An 18,742-nucleotide genomic window follows, 5' to 3' on the forward strand; every position below is an offset into this window, starting at 1 on the left:
GGTATATACAGGGGCACCGGTACAGAGTCAGTGTGGGGGTATATACAGGGGGCACCGGTACAGAGTCAGTGTGGGGGTATATACAGGGGGCACCGGTACAGAGTCAGTGTGGGGGTATATACAGGGGGCACCGGTACAGAGTCAGTGTGGGGGGTATATACAGGGGGCACCGGTACCGAGTCAGTGTGGGGGTATATACAGGGGCACCGGTACAGAGTCAGTGTGGGGGGTATATACAGGGGCACCGGTACAGTCAGTGTGGGGGGTATATACAGGGGGCACCGGTACAGTCAGTGTGGGGGGTATATACAGGGGGCACCGGTACAGTCAGTGTGGGGGGTATATACAGGTGGCACCGGTACAGTCAGTGTGGGGGGTACAGGTTAGTGGAGGTCATCTGTACATGTACAGTGCCTTGCAAAAGTATTCATCCCTCTTGGCGTTTTTCCTATTTTGTTGCATTACAATCTGTAATTTAAATTGATTTTTATTTGTATTTAATGGACAGACACAAAATAGTCCATATTGGTGAAGTGAAATGAAAAATGTGAAATAATCATTTTTCCTAAAATAAAATAATAAACGGAAAAGTGGTGTGTGTCTATGTATTCACCCCTTTTGCTATGAAGCCCTTAAATACGATCTGGTGCAACCAATTACCTTCAGAAGTCACATCATTAGTTAAATAAAGTCCACCTGTGTGCAATCTAAGTGTCACATGATATGTCACATGACCTGTTCTAAAATGCCCCAGAGTCTGTAACACCACCAAGCAAGTGGCACCATGAAGACCAAGTTGCTCTCCAAACAGGTCAGGGACAAAGATGTGGAGAAGTACAGATAAGGGTGGGGTTATAAAAACATATATCAGAAACCTTGAACATCCCATGAAGCACCATTAAATCCATTATAAAAATGGAAAGAATATGGCACCCCAACAAACCTGCCAAGAGAGGGCCGCCCACCAAAACTCACGGACCAGGCAAGGAGGGCATTAATCAGAGGCAACAAAGAGACCAAAGATAACCCTGATGGAGCTGCAAAGCTCCACAGCGGAGATTGGAGTACCTGTCCATGGGACCACTTTAAGCCGTACACTCCACAGAGTTGGGCTTTACGGAAGAGTGGCCAGAAAAAAGCCATTGCTTAAAGAAAAAAAATAAGCAAACACGTTTGGCTTTTGCCAAAAGGCATGTGGAAGACTCCCCAAACACATGGAAGAAGGTACTCTGGTCAGATGAGACTAAAATTCAGCTTTTTGGCCATTAAGGAAAACACTATGTCTGGCGCAAACCCAACACCTTCGAGAACACCATCCATCATCAGCAGGGTCTGGTAAACTGGTCAGATTTGAGGGAATGATGGCGCTAAAGAGATTTGAGACTGAGACGGAGGTTCACCTTCCAGCAGGACAATGACCCTAAGCAAACTATTAAAGCAACACTCGAGTGGTTTAAGGGGAAACATTTAAATGTCTTGGAATGGCCTAGTCAAAGCCCAGACCTCAATCCAATTGAGAATCTGTGGTATGACTTACAAATATTGCTGTACACCAGCGGAACCCATCCATCTTGAAGGAGCTGGAGCAGTTTTGCCTTGAAGAATGGCCAAAAACCCCAGTGGCTAGATATGCCAATCTTTTAGAGACATACTCCAAGATACTTGCAGCTGTATTGACTTTGATGGGGTGAATAGTTCTGCACGGTCAAGTTTTCTGTTTTTTTTTGTGTCTTATTTCTGATTTGTTTCACAATCTTGGTGTGTTTGGACCATGATAGTTCGTTGGTGATGTGGACACCAAGGAACTTGAAACTCTCGACCCGCTCCACTACAGCCCCATCAATGTTAATGGGGTCAATGTTTGTCCCTCCTTTTCCTGTAGTCCACAATCAGCTCCTTTGTCTTGTTCACATTGAGGGAGAGGCTGTTGTCCTGGCACCACACTGCCAGGTCTCTGACCTCCTCCCTACAGGCCGTCTCATCGTTGTCGGTGATCAGGCCTACCACTGTTGTGTCGTCAGCAAACTTAATGATGGTGTTGGAGTTGTGTTTGGCCACGCAGTCGTGGGTGAACAGGGAATACAGGAGGGGACGGAGAACACACCCCTGAGGGGCCCCAGTGTTAAGGATCAGCGTGGCAGACGTGTTGTTGCCTACTCTTACCACCTGGGGGTGGCCCGTCATGAAGTCCAGGATCCATTTGCAGAGGGAGGTGTTTAGTCCCAGGATCCAGTTGCAGAGGGAGGTGTTTAGTCCCAGGATCCAGTTGCAGAGGGAGGTGTTTAGTCCCAGGATCCAGTTGCAGATCCAGTTGCAGAGGGAGGTGTTTAAGTCCCAGAGTCCTTAGCTTATTGATGAGCTTTGAGGGCACTATCGTGTTGAACGCTGAGTTGTAGTCAATGAACAGCATTCTCACATAGGTCTTCCTTTTGTCCAGGTGGGAAAGGGCAGTGTGGAGTGAGATTGAGGTAACGTCATCTGTGGATCTGTTGGGGCGGTATGCGAATTGAAGTGGGTCTAGGGTGTCTGGGATGATGCTGTTGATGTGAGCCATGACCAGCCTTTCAAAGCACTTCAGATCTGATGCCACGGGCGGTAATCATTTAGGCAGGTTACCTTCGCTTCCTTGGGCACAGGGACTATAGAATGTATTCCCAAATGGCACCCTATCCCGACTCTTTTCTCTGTATATATCAATGATGTTGCTCTTGCTGCGGGCGATTCCCTGATCCACCTCTATACTTTCGGCCCGTCATTGGACACTGTGCTATCTAACCTCCAAACGAGCTTCAATGCCATACAGCACTCCTTCCGTGGCCTCCAACTGCTCTTAAACGCAAGTAAAACCAAATGCATGCTTTTCAACCGATCGCTGCCTGCACCCGCATGCCCGACTAGCATCACCACCCTGGATGGTTCCGACCTTGAATATGTGGACATCTATAAGTACCTAGGTGTCTGGCTAGACTGCAAACTCTCCTTCCAGACTCACATCAAACATCTCCAATCGAAAATCAAATCAAGAGTCGGCTTTCTATTCCGCAACAAAGCCTCCTTCACTCACGGCGCCAAGCCTACCCTAGTAAAACTGACTATCCTACCGATCCTCGACTTCGGCGATGTCATCTACAAAATGGCTTCCAACACTCTACTCAGCAAACTGGATGCAGTCTATCACAGTGCCATCCGTTTTGTCACTAAAGCACCTTATACCACCCACCACTGCGACTTGTATGCTCTAGTCGGCTGGCCCTCACTACATATTCGTCGCCAGACCCACTGGCTCCAGGTCATCTACAAGTCCATGCTAGGTAAAGCTCCGCCTTATCTCAGTTCACTGGTCACGATGGCAACACCCATCCGTAGCACGCGCTCCAGCAGGTGTATCTCACTGATCATCCCTAAAGCCAACACCTCATTTGGCCGCCTTTCGTTCCAGTACTCTGCTGCCTGTGACTGGAACGAACTGCAAAAATCGCTGAAGTTGGAGACTTATCTCCCTCACCAACTTCAAACATCAGCTATCCGAGCAGCTAACCGATCGCTGCAGCTGTACATAGTCTATTGGTAAATAGCCCACCCATTTTCACCTACCACATTCCCATACTGTTTTTATACTGTTTTTATTTATTTACTTTTCTGCTCTTTTGCACACCAATATCTCTACCTGTACATGACCATCTGATCATTTATCACTCCAGTGTTAATCTGCAAAATTGTATTATTCGCCTACCTCCTCATGCCCTTTGCACACATTGTATATAGACTGCCCATTTTTTCTACTGTGTTATTGACTTGTTAATTGTTTACTCCATGTGTAACTCTGTGTTGTCTGTTCACACTGCTATGCTTTATCTTGGCCAGGTCGCAGTTGCAAATTAGAACTTGTTCTCAACTAGCCTACCTGGTTAAATAAAGGTGAAATAAAAAAATAAAATAAAAAATCCCCTATATAGTTCACTACTTTTGACCAGGACCCATAGTAGTGTACTACATAGGGAATATGGTGTGATTTGAGACATGCCCATAGTCCCCATATAGCCCAGAGCAGTGTGTGTGTGTGTGTGTGTGTGTGTGTGTGTGTGTGTGTGTGTGTGTGTGTGTGTGTGTGTGTGTGTGTGTGTGTGTGTGTGTGTGTGTGTGTGTGTGTGTGTGTGTGTGTGTGTGTATGTGTGGGGGAGTAGTCAGTGGTACCCGCCTATTCCTCGAGCGACACACACACACACACACACACACACACACACACACACACACACACACACACACACACACACACACACACACACACACACACACACACACACACACACACACACAGTTCCCACTGCCCATCTCAGACAAACACAGTCAGGCTGTGGTCATGGTAGTCCTGTGGTTAAAGGTCACGGTCCAAACTGTCCACTGTCTGGATGGCACATAGCCTCAACCAATGGATCCCAATATAACCTCAATGTAGTCTCAACATAGCCTCAACCAATGGATCCCAATATAACCTCAATGTAGTCTCAACATAGCCTCAACCAATGGATCCCAATATAACCTCAATGTAGTCTCAACATAGCCTCAACCAATAGATCCCAATATAACCTCAATGTAGTCTCAACATAGCCTCAACCAATGGATCCCAATATAACCTCAATGTAGTCTCAACATAGCCTCAACCAATAGATCCCAAATGTAGTCTCAACATAACAATCTCACTCAAATGATCAATAAACCTACCAGGTACCCTCCCAAAGCCTTAACACGGGCACCCTCATAGATATCATCCTAACCAACTTCCTCTAAATACACCTCTGCTGTCTTCAACCAAGATCTCAGCTTATCACTGCCTCATTGCCTGCATCCGTAATGGGTCAGCGGTCAAACGACCTCCACTCACTGTAAAACGCTCCCTGAAACACTTCAGCGAGCAGGCCTTTCTAATCGACTGGCCGGGGTATCCTGAAGGATATTGATCTCATCCCGTCTGTAGAGTGATGCCTGGATATTTTTTTTTAAATGCCTTCCTAACCATCTTAAATAAACATGCCCCATTCAAGAAATTTAGAACCAGGAACAGATATAGCCCTTGGTTCTCCCCAGACCCCACCTGCCCTTAACCAACGCAAAACATCCTATGGCGCTCTGCATTAGCATCGAACAGCCCTGTGATATGCAGCTGTTCAGGGAAGCTAGAAAACCGTTATACAGGCAGTTAGAAAAAGCCAAGGCTAGCTTTTTTTTCAAGCAGAAATTTGCTTCCTGCAACACTAACTCAAAAAAAGTTCTGGGACACTGTAAAGTCCATGGAGAATAAGAACACCTCCTCCCAGCTGCCCACTGCACTGAAGATAGGAAACACTGTCACCACTGATAAATCCACCATAATTGAGAATTTCAATAAGCATTTTTCACGGCTGGCCATGCTTTCCACCTGGCTACTCCTACCCAGGTCAACAGCACTGCACCTCAACAGCAACTCCCCGCCCAAGCCTTCCCCATTTCTCTCCTTCTCCCAAATCCATTCAGCTGATGTTCTGAAAGAGCTGAAAAATCTGGACCCCTACAAATCAGCCGGGCTAGACAATCTGGACCCTTTCTTTCTAAATGATCTGCCAAAATTGTTGCCACCCCATTACTAGCCTGTTCAACCTCTCTTCGTGTCGTCTGAGATTCCCAAAGATTGGAAAGCAGCTGCAGTCATCCCCTCTTCAAAGGGGGAGACACTCTTGACCCAAACTGCTACAGACCTATATCTGTCCTACCATGCCTTTCTAAGGTCTTCGAAAGCCAAGTCAACAAACAGATTACCGACCATTTTGAATCTCACCATACCTTCTGCTATGCAATCTGGTTTCAGAGCTGGTCATGGGTGCACCTCAGCCACGCTCAAGGTCCTAAACGATATCTTAACCGCCATCGATAAGAAACATTACTGTGCAGCCGTATTCTGATCTGGCCAAGGCTCGACCTGTCAACCACCACATCCTCATCGGGCAGACCTCGACAGCCTTGGTTTCTCAAATGATTGCCTCGCCTGGTTCACCAACTACTTCTCTGATAGAGTTCAGTGTGTCAAATCGGAGGGTCTGCTGTCCGGACCTCTGGCAGTCTCTATGGGGGTGCCACAGTTAATTCTTGGACCGACTTTCTCTGTATACATCAATGAGGTCGCTCTTGCTGCTGGTGAGTCCCTGATCCACCTCTACGCAGACGACAACCCATTCTGTATACTTCCGGCCCTTTCTTTGGACACCGTGTTAACAACCCTCCAGGCAAGCTTTCAATGCCATACAACTCTCCCGTGGCCTCCACTGCTCTTAAATACAAGTAAAACTAAATGCATGCTCTTCAACCGACGCTACCTGCACCTACCCGCCTGTCCAACATCACTACTCTGACGGCTCTGACTTAGAATACGTGGACAACTACAAATACTTAGGTGTCTGGTTAGACTGTAAACTCTTCCAGACCCATATCAAAACATCTCCAATCCAAAGTTAAATCTAGAATTGGCTTCCTATTTCGCAACAAAGCATCCTTCACTCATGCTGCCAAACATACCTTGTAAAACTGACCATCCTACCAATCCTCGACTTTGGCGATGTCATTTACAAAATAGCCTCCAATACTCCTACTCAACAAATTGATGCAGTCTATCACAGTGCAATCCGTTTTGTCACCAAAGCCCCATATACTACCCACCATTGCGATCTGTACGCTCTCATTGGCTGGCCTCGCTTCATACTGCCGCCAAACCCACTGGCTCCATGTCATCTACAAGACCCCTGCTAAGTAAAGTCCCCCCTTATCTCAGCTCACTGGCACCATAGCATCTCCCACCTGTAGCACACGCTCCAGCAGGTATATTCTAGTCACCCCCAAAACCAATTCTTTCTCTTTGGTCGCTCTCCTTCCAGTTCTCTGCTGCCATGACTGAACGAACTACAAAAATCTCTGAAACTGGAAACACTTATCTCCCCTCACTAGCTTCAAGCACCAACTGTCAGAGCATCTTACAGGTTACTGCACCTGTACATAGCCCACCTATAATTTAGCCCAAACAACTACCTCTTTCCCAACTGTATTTAATTAATTAATTTATTTTGCTCCTTTGCACCCCATTATTTTTATTTCTACTTTGCACATTCTTCCATTGCAAAAACTACCATTCCAGTGTTTTACGTGCTATATTGTATTTACTTTGCCACCATGGCCTTTTTTTTTTGCCTTTACCTCCCTTCTCACCTAATTTGCTCACATTGTATATACAAATTGTTTATACTGTATTATTGACTGTATGTTTGTTTTACTCCATGTGTAACTCTGTGTCGTTGTATCTGTCGAACTGCTTTGCTTTATCTTGGCCAGGTCGCAATTGTAAATGAGAACTTGTTCTCATTTACCAACAGATCCCAATATAACCTAGATCCCAATATAACCTCAACATAGCCCCTCAACATTGCCTCAACCAATGGATCCCAGTATAACGTCAATGTAGTCTCAACATAGAATGTATTCCAAATGGTGACCTCTGTCCCCTATATAGTTCACTACTTTGACAAGGCCCATAGTAGTGTACTACATAGGGAATATGGTGTGATTTGAGACATGCCCATAGTCCCAATATAGCCCAGAGCAGGGCTGAGGTTCGCTGCACTTTCCACTATAAACAGGCCCACGCAACAGGCTCAACGGAGCGATCATACTGCTCAATTAACTGTCCATGTAGTAGAACTAACTGTCTGTCTGTCTGTCTGTCTGTCTGTCTTTTCTGTCTGTCTGTCTCCACCTCTCTGTCTGTCTATTTCTGTCTCCGCCTTCAATGTCTGTCTGTCTGTCTGTCTGTCTGTCTGTCTGTCTGTCTGTCTCCTCTGTCTGTCCTTCTGTCTGTCTCCTCTGTCTGTCTCTCTCTCTCCTCTGTCTGTCTGTCCCTCTCTCTCTGTCTGTCTGTCTCCCTCCATGTCTGTCTGTCTGTCTGTCTGTCTGTCTGTCTGTCTGTCTGTCTGTCTGTCTGTCTGGGTCGTCTGTCTGTCTGTCGTCTGTCTGTCTGTCGTCTCCTCTGTCTGTCTGTCTCCCCTCTCTCCATGTCTGTCTGTCTCCCCTCTCTCCATGTCTGTCCCCCTCTCTCTCTCTCTATGTCTGTCTGTCTGTCTGTCTGTCTGTCTGTCTGTCTGTCTATCTGTCTGTCTGTCTGTCTGTCTGTCTGTCTGCCTGTGTCTCTCTCGTCTGTCTCCTCTCTCTGTCTGTCTCCCTCTCTCCATGTTCGTCTGTCTCCCTCTCTCGTCTACCTCTCTCCATGTCTGTCTGTCTCCTCTGTCTCCTCTCTCCATGTCTGTCTGTCTGTCTGTCTGTCTGTCTGTCTGTCTGTCTCTCTCTCGCTGTCTGTCTGTCTCCCTCTCTCCATGTCTGTCTCCCTCTCTCTCTCTCTCTGTCTGTCTGTCTGTCTGTCTGTCTGTCTGTCTGTCTGTCTGTCTGTCTGTCTGTCTCTCTCTCTCTGTCTGTCTCCCTCTCTCTGTCTGTCTCCCTCTCTCCATGTCTGTCTGTCTCCTCTCTCTGTCTCCCTCTCTCCATGTCTGTCTGTCTCCCTCTCTCTGTCTCTCTCTGTCTCCCTCTCTCCATGTCTGTCTGTCTGTCTGTCTGTCTGTCTGTCTGTCTGTCTGTCTGTCTGTCTGTCTGTCTGTCTGTCTGTCTGTCTCTCTGTCTGTCTCCCTCTCTCCATGTCTGTCTGTCTCCCTCTCTCTGTCTCCCTCTCTCCATGTCTGTCTGTCTCCTCTCTCTGTCTCTCTCTGGTTCCTCTCTCCATGTCTGTCTGTCTGTCTGTCTGTCTGTCTGTCTGTCTGTCTGTCTGTCTGTCTGTCTCTCTCTCTCTCCCTCTCTCCATGTCTGCCCGTCTGTCTGTCTGTCTGTCTGTCTGTCTGGGTTCGTCTGGGTTCGTCTGTCTGTCTGTTCGTTCGTTCGTCTGTCTGTTCGTTCGTCTGTCTCCTCTCTCCATGTCTGTTCGTCTCCTCTCTCCATGTCTGTCTGTCCGCCTCTCTCTCTCTGTCTCCCTCTCTCCATGTCTGTCTGTCTCCCTCTCCATGTCTGTCTGTCCGCCTCTCTCTCTCTGTCTCCCCTCTCTCCATGTCTGTCTGTCTCTCTCTCCATGTCTGTCTGTATGTCGGTTCTCTTTATCAACTATTGTTATATATAAATTGTTATCTGTTATTCTGCTCAACCTACCCCTAAGCCTGGACTTAACCTCAGGTTAACCCCTAATTTAATAGATAATGGGTTCATGTTGATCTCCAACATTCCCGGTAATGGTCTGATTAAAGAATTAACCGCTGTCACATCACATAAACCAGGTGTGATTCTTGGCCCAAATTCTGTTCTCTCGCTCTCTGTTCTCTCGCTCTCTGTTCTCTCGCTTCTCTAGACAGGAAGGTATGCAGTTGTCAGAGCAGTACCTGGTTGGTTCTCTGGCAGCAGTCTCTGTTCTCATCGTGTTGCTGTTAGAAGGTGAGATGTACTGCAGGGCCTAATACTCCAGACCTCTCTGTACTGCAGGACCTAATACAGACCAGACCAGACATCTGTACTGCAGGGCCTAATACAGACCAGACCAGACATATTGTCAGTTACAGTCAGACCAGATATATTGTACCAGGGTAATACAGACCAGATATATTGTACTACAGACTTAGTACAGACCAGACCAGATATATTGTACTGCAGGGCCTTCCCAGACCAGATATATTGTTGCAGGACCTAATACAGACCAGACCAGACATATTGCACTACAGGACTTAGTACAGACCAGACCAGACATATTTACTGCAGGGCCTAATACAGACCAGACATATTGACCACAGGACTTAGCAGGCCAGACCAGACCAGATATATTGTACTGCAGGGCCTAATACAGACCAGACCAGACATATTGTACTACAGGACCTAATACAGACCAGACCAGATATAGACCAGGCCTAATACAGACCAGACATATTGTACTACAGGACCTAATACAGACCAGACCCAGATATATTGTACTGCAGGACCTAATACAGACCAGACCAGACATTATTTACTGCAGACCAGACCAGACCAGACATATTGTACTACAGGACCTAATACAGACCAGACCAGACATATTGTACTGCAGGGCCTAATACCAGACCAGACATATTGTACTACAGGACCTAATACAGACCAGACCAGACATATTGTACTGCAGGACCTAATACAGACCAGACATATTGTACTATGCCAGAGCCTAATACAGACCAGACCAGACATATTGTACTGCAGGACCTAATACAGACCAGATATATTGTACTACAGGACCTAATACAGACCAGAGGCATATTGTACTACAGGACCTAATACAGACCAGACATATTGTACTACAGGACTTGGTACAGACCAGACATATTGTACTACAGGACCTAATACAGACCAGACATATTGTACTGCAGGACCTAATACAGACCAGACCAGACATATTGTACTACAGACCTAATACAGACCAGACATATTGTACTACAGGACCTAATACAGACCAGACCAGATATATTGTACTGCAGGACCCTAATACAGACCAGACCAGACATATTGTACTGCAGGACCTAACCTGACCAGACCAGACATATTGTACTACAGGACCTAATACAGACCAGACCAGACATATTGTACTGCAGGACCTAATACAGACCAGACCAGACATATTGTACTACAGGACCTAATACAGACCAGACATATTGTACAGACAGGACCTAATACAGACCAGACCAGACATATTGTACTGCAGGCCTAATACAGACCAGACCAGACATATTGTACTACAGGACCTAATACAGACCAGACCAGATATATTGTACTGCAGGGCCTAATACAGACCAGACCAGACATATTGTACTACAGGACCTAGGCCAGACCAGACATATTGTACTACAGGACCTAATACAGACCCAGACATATTGTACAGACAGGACCAATACAGACCAGACATATTGTACTACAGGACCTAATACAGACCAGACATATTGTACCACAGGACCTAATACAAGGCCCAGACCAGACATATTGTACTACAGGACCTAATACAGACCAGACATATTGTACCACAGGACCTAATACAGACCAGACCAGATATTGTACTACAGGACCTAATACAGACAGACCAGACATATTGTACTGCAGGACCTAATACAGACCAGACCAGATATATTGTACTACAGGACCTAATACAGACCAGACATATTGTACTGCAGGACCTACAGACCAGACCAGACATATTGTACTACAGGACCTAATACAGACCAGACCAGACATATTGTACTGCAGGACCTAATACAGACCAGACCAGATATATTGTACTGCAGGGCCTACAGACCAAGGTTGTACTGCAGACCAGACCAGACATATTGTACTACAGGACCTAATACAGACCAGACCAGATATATTGTACTACAGGGGCTAATACAGACCAGACCAGACATATTGTACTACAGGACCTAATACAGACCAGACATATTGTACTGCAGGACCTAATACAGACCAGACCAGACATATTGTACTACAGGACCTAATACAGACCAGACATATTGTACTACAGGACCTAATACAGACCAGACATATTGTACTACAGGACCTAATACAGACCAGACATATTGTACTACAGGACCTAATACAGACCAGACATATTGTACTACAGGACCTAATACAGACCAGACCAGATATATTGTACTACAGGACCTAATACAGACCAGACATATTGTACTACAGGACCTAATACAGACCAGACCAGATATATTGTACTACAGGACCTAATACAGACCAGACCAGACATATTGTACTACAGGACCTAAGTTCCAGACCAGACATATTGTACTACAGGACCTAATACAGATGAACCAGACATATTGTACTACAGGACCTAGTACAGACCAGACCAGACATATTGTACTGCAGGACCTAATACAGACCAGACATATTGTACTACAGGACCTAATACAGACCAGACAGATATATTGTACTACAGGACCTAATACAGACCAGACCAGACATATTGTACTACAGGACCTAATACAGACCAGACCAGACATATTGTACTACAGGACCTAATACAGACCAGACATATTGTACTGCAGGACCTAATACAGACCAGACCAGACATATTGTACTACAGGACCTAATACAGACCAGACCAGATATATTGTACTACAGGACCCAATACAGACCAGACCAGACATATTGTACTACAGGACCTAATACAGACCAGACATATTGTACTACAGGACCTAAATACAGACCAGACATATTGTACTACAGGACCTAATACAGACCAGACCAGATATATTGTACTACAGGACCTAATACAGACCAGACATAACTACAGGACCAGACCAGACATATTGTACTACAGGACCTAATACAGACCAGACCAGACATATTGTACTACAGGACCTAATACCAGACCAGACATATTGTACTACAGGACCTAATACAGACCAGACCAGACATATTGTACAGGACCTACAGACCAGAACTATTGTACTACAGACCAGAGCAGACCAGACCAGACATATTGTACTACAGGACCAGAATACAGACCAGACCAGAGCATATTGTACTACAGGACCTAATACAGACCAGACAGATATATTGTACTACAGGACCTAATACAGACCAGACCAGACATATTGTACTACAGGACCTAATACAGACCAGACATATTGTACTACAGGACCTAATACAGACCAGACCAGACATATTGTACAGACAGACCTAATACAGACCAGACATATTGTACTACAGGACCCTAATACAGACCAGACCAGATATATTGTACTACAGGACCTAATACAGACCAGACCAGACATATTGTACTACAGACCTAATACAGACCAGACCAGACATATTGTACTACAGGACCTAATACAGACCAGACCAGATATATTGTACTACAGGACCTAATACAGACCAGACATATTGTACCAGACCAGTACTACAGACCAGACCAGACATATTGTACAGGACCTAATACAGACCAGACCAGACATATTGTACTGCAGGACCTAATACAGACCAGACCAGACATATTGTACTACAGGACCTAATACAGACCAGACCAGACATATTGTACTACAGGACCTAATACAGACCAGACATATTGTACTGCAGGACCTAATACAGACCAGACCAGACATATTGTACTACAGGACCTAATACAGACAGACCAGACATATTGTACTACAGGACCTAATACAGACAGACCAGACATATTGTACTGCAGGACCTAATACAGACCAGACCAGACATATTGTACTACAGGACCTAATACAGACCAGACCATATTGTACTACAGGACCTAATACAGACCAGACCAGACTATTGCAGGACCTAATACAGACCAGACATATTGTACTGCAGGACCGGACCAGACCAGACATATTGTACTACAGACCAGACCTAACCAGACCAGACATATTGTACTACAGGACTAAGACAGACCAGACCAGACATATTGTACTACAGGACCTAACCAGACAGACCAGACCAGACATATTGTACAGACAGGACCTAATACAGACCAGACCAGACTTATTGTACTACAGGACCATACAGACCAGACCAGACATATTGTACATACAGGACCTAATACAGACCAGACATATTGTACTACAGGACCTAATACAGACCAGACCAGACATATTGTACTACAGGACCTAATACAGACCAGACCAGACCAGACCTAATACAGACCAGACATATTGTACTACAGGACCTAATACAGACCAGACCAGACATAGACCAGGACCTAATACAGTGACCAGACATATTGTACTACAGGACCTAATACAGACCAGACCAGACATATTGTACTGCAGGACCCTAATACAGACCAGACCAGAGCATATTGTACTACAGGACCTAATACAGACCAGACCAGACCAGATATATTGTACCAGACCTAATACAGACCAGACCAGATATATTGTACTACCAGGACCTAGCTACAGACCAGACCAGACCAGACATATTGTACTACAGGACCTAATACAGACCAGACCAGATATATTGTACTACAGACCTAATACAGACCAGACCAGATTGTAGAGCAGACCTAATAGAGCAGACCAGACCAGACATATTGTACTACAGGACCTAATACAGACCAGACATATTGTACAGCAGGACCTAACCAGACCAGACCATATTGTACTACAGACCAGACCAGACATATTGTACAGACCAGGACCTAATACAGACCAGACCAGACATATTGTAGAGCAGACCTAATACAGACCAGACCAGACATATTGTAGACAGGACCTAATACAGACCAGACCAGATAGACCAGAGCAGACCAGACAGACCAGAGCAGATATTGTACTACAGGACCTAATACAGACCAGACAGAGCATATTGTACTACAGGACCTAAGCAGACCAGACCAGACATATTGTACTACAGGACCTAATACAGACCAGACATATTGTACTACAGACCTAATACAGACCAGACATAGATACAGACCTAATACAGACCAGACATATTGTACTACAGACCTAATACAGACCAGACCATATTGACCAGACCTAATACAGACCAGACCAGACCAGGAGGACCTAATACAGACCAGACCAGATATATTGTACAGACAGGACCTAATACAGACCAGACCAGATATATTGTACTACAGACCTAATACAGACCAGACATATTGTACTACAGGACCTAATACAGACCAGACCAGACCAGACATATTGTACTACAGACCCTAAGACCACAGACCAGACCAGACATAATTGTACTACCAGGACCTAATACAGACCAGACCAGACCAGATATATTTTACTACAGACCCTAATACAGACCCAGACCAGACATATTGTACTGCAGGACCTAATACAGACCAGACATATTGTACCAGACCTAATACAGACCAGACATATTGTACAGACCGGACCTAATACAGACCAGACCAGACAGCTATTGTACTACAGGACCTAATACAGACCAGACCAGACATATTGTACTACAGGACCTAATACAGACCAGACCAGACCAGTACAGAGCAGGACCTAATACAGACCAGACCAGACCATATTGTACAGACCAGGACCAATACAGACCAGACCAGATATATTGTACTACAGGACCTAATACAGACCAGACCAGACATATTGTACTACAGGACCTAATACAGACCAGACATATTGTAGCTGCAGGGACCTAATACAGACAGACCAGACATATTGTACTACAGGACCTAATACAGACCAGACATATTGTACCACAGGACCTAATACAGACCAGACATATTGTACCAGACCTAATACAGACCAGACCAGACATATTGTACTACAGGACCTAATACAGACCAGACCAGACTACAGACCTAATACAGAGCAGACATAGCTACAGACCAGACCAGATATATTTTACTACAGGACCCTAATACAGACCAGACCAGACATATTGTACTACAGGACCTAAGACAGACCAGACATATTGTACTACAGGACCTAATACAGACCAGACCAGACATATTGTACTACAGGACCTAATACAGACCAGACCAGACATATTGTACTACAGGACCTAATACAGACCAGACCATATTTTACTACAGGACCTAATACAGACCAGACCAGACATATTGTACTACAGGACCTAATACAGACCAGACATATTGTACTACAGGACCTAATACAGACCAGACATATTGTACTACAGGACCTAATACAGACCAGACATATTGTACTACAGGACCTAATACAGACCAGACCAGACATATTGTACTACAGACCTAATACAGACCAGACATATTGTACTACAGGACCTAATACAGAACAGACATATTGTACTACAGGACCTAATACAGACCAGACCAGACATATTGTACTACAGGACCTAATACAGACCAGACCAGACATATTGTACTACAGGACCTAATACAGACCAGACATATTGTACACAGGACCTAATACAGACCAGACATATTGTACTACAGGACCTAATACAGACCCTAATACAGACCAGACCAGACATATTGTACTACAGGACCTAATACAGACCAGACCAGACATATTGTACTACAGGACCTACAGACCAGACCATTGTACCAGGACCTAATACAGACCAGACCAGACATATTGTACTACAGGACCTAATACAGACCAGACATATTGTACTACAGGACCTAATACAGACCAGACCAGACATATTGTACTACAGGACCTAATACAGACCAGACATATTGTACTACAGGACCTAATACAGACAGACCAGACATATTGTACTACAGGACCTAATACAGACCAGACATATTGTACTACAGGACCTAATACAGACCAGACATATTGTACTACAGGACCTAATACAGACCAGACATATTGTACTACAGGACCTAATACAGACCAGACCTATTGTACTACAGACCAGACCAGACATATTGTACTACAGGACCTAATACAGACCAGGCCAGACATATTGTACTACAGGACCTAATACAGAACAGACATATTGTACTGCAGGACCTAATACAGACCAGACCAGACATATTGTACTACAGGACCTAATACAGACCAGACATATTGTACTACAGGACCTAATACAGAACAGACATATTGTACTGCAGGACCTAATACAGACCAGACCAGACATATTGTACTACAGGACCTAATACAGACCAGACCAGACATATTGTACTACAGGACCTAATACAGACCAGACCAGACATATTGTACTACAGGACCTAATACAGAACAGACATATTGTACTGCAGGACCTAATACAGACCAGACCAGACATATTGTACTACAGGACCTAATACAGACCAGACCAGACATATTGTACTACAGGACCTAATACAGACCAGACCAGACATATTGTACAGACCCAGACCAGACATATTGTACCAGACCACACCTGAAACACGTCACATTGCTGAATGATCAGCTGTTCAACTGGAAAATACATCTGTCCTTTTAACCCTGTATACTATATTATATACACATGACAACACCAACACCACGTCCTCTTGGTGAAATGTCTAAATCAGTGATCACCAACCGGTCGATCGCCATCGACTTGTCAATGTCCAAGGCATTTCTAGTCGATCGTCAAAAAAATGCTGTAAAAAACCCAATGATAAAGCGTTGTGTTCTTATTTTTTTGTTGATGTCTCGGGCTGTTGAGGGTAGACGCAGCCAATCCAGCTGCCCTGCGCTCCGGGTAGGCAAACTGTTGCCATTTCATGTGTCTGAAGGTACAATCTCTGCCTTCCCGGTGGGCCCGGAGAGGAAATCAAGTGCACCATGTTTCCGCTGGCCAATCAGATTGCTCAGATCACCGAATCTGCAGTAACGTAACAGGCGTGAAAGAAAGCTACGGCAAAATTGATACTGTGAGATTTCAAAACTTTTTAAAACCATGACTAGAAAGAGACTGTCAACGAATACAGCAAAGAGCTGTTGTTTTTTTAATGAGTGAGTTCATGTTTAAGTTTTTACTCAGCACTGTCAACACTTTGTATTCAACACTTTTATAACCCATAAAATGCGCGTAGTTCCTATTTCCACTCAGCGCTACAATAAGCAGCGCAGCTGTAATGAATGAGGAGGAACGTGGATCTATAGGACTTGTTGTTGTTATTTGCGGCTTTGGTCTTTTTTTTTATATCAAGGAATATTTCACTTTCTCTGTTTGTAGGAGTAACTACATGAATTTGTGCACGAGGCAGAAATAATGCGGTGCGACTCGGGAGTTTCGTCATCAGCTGGAAGACGGTGTCCTTTTTGGTCAGAGTCAGTGGAGGAAAGGGAGAGCGGAGGGAAGTTGAGAGACGGTGCCTCAGACGCAGGCACCATCAGCCCAGTGAAAAAAAAAAAAAAAAAGTATTTAAATGTATGCTTAATCAGCTGTGCCAAGTAATGCAACAATGGATCTATTACCTATTACCGGTGTGATGATACCTCACATGTTGAAATATAATTTAAAAAAATGTCCCGAACAACAACGCATTGGCAGGTCAATTCAAGCAAAGCCAATATGTGGTGATAATGTATTGGGCCTATAGCCTACTTTAATTGGTTAATGTTGCATAGCCTTACCTTTTTCAAGTCATGTTAATAAAAAATCAGAGCGGTAGATCTCAGCATTTTGACTCAGGAAGTGATCTTGACTCAGGAAGTGATCTTAAATCAGGAAGTGATCTTGACTCAGGAAGTGATCTTGACTCAGGAAGTGATCTTGACTCAGGAAGTGATCTTGACTCATGAAGTGATCTTAACTCAGGAAGTGATCTTGACTCAGGAAGTGATCTTGACTCAGGAAGTGATCTTGACTCAGGAAGTGATCTTGACTCAGAAACTGATCTTGACTCAGGAAGTGATCTTGACTCAGGAAGTGATCTTGACACAGGAAGTGATCTTGCCTCAGGAAGTGATCTTGACTCAGAAACTGATCTTGACTCAGAAACTGATCTTGACTCAGAAACTGATCTTGACTCAGAAAGGTTAGTGACCACACTGGTCTAAACTACCAATGCCCCACTGAAATGTGCCATTCACAATGCTTATGAGTAAATACAGAAATACTTTATTCATAAAACAGATTTACAATATCTTACAAATACAAAGGATAAAATATCTTTGTCTAGATCCTGTTAAATGTGTTATTCAGACAGAGTGTGTAAAATGCTCCTCTGCTTCCACAACAACATCTAGAGTGGAGATTATTTTCTGTACAGCTACATTCCATATATATTTAC

Source organism: Oncorhynchus keta, unplaced genomic scaffold (genome assembly GCF_023373465.1).
Source record: "Oncorhynchus keta strain PuntledgeMale-10-30-2019 unplaced genomic scaffold, Oket_V2 Un_contig_18191_pilon_pilon, whole genome shotgun sequence".
Lineage (NCBI taxonomy): Eukaryota > Metazoa > Chordata > Actinopteri > Salmoniformes > Salmonidae > Oncorhynchus > Oncorhynchus keta.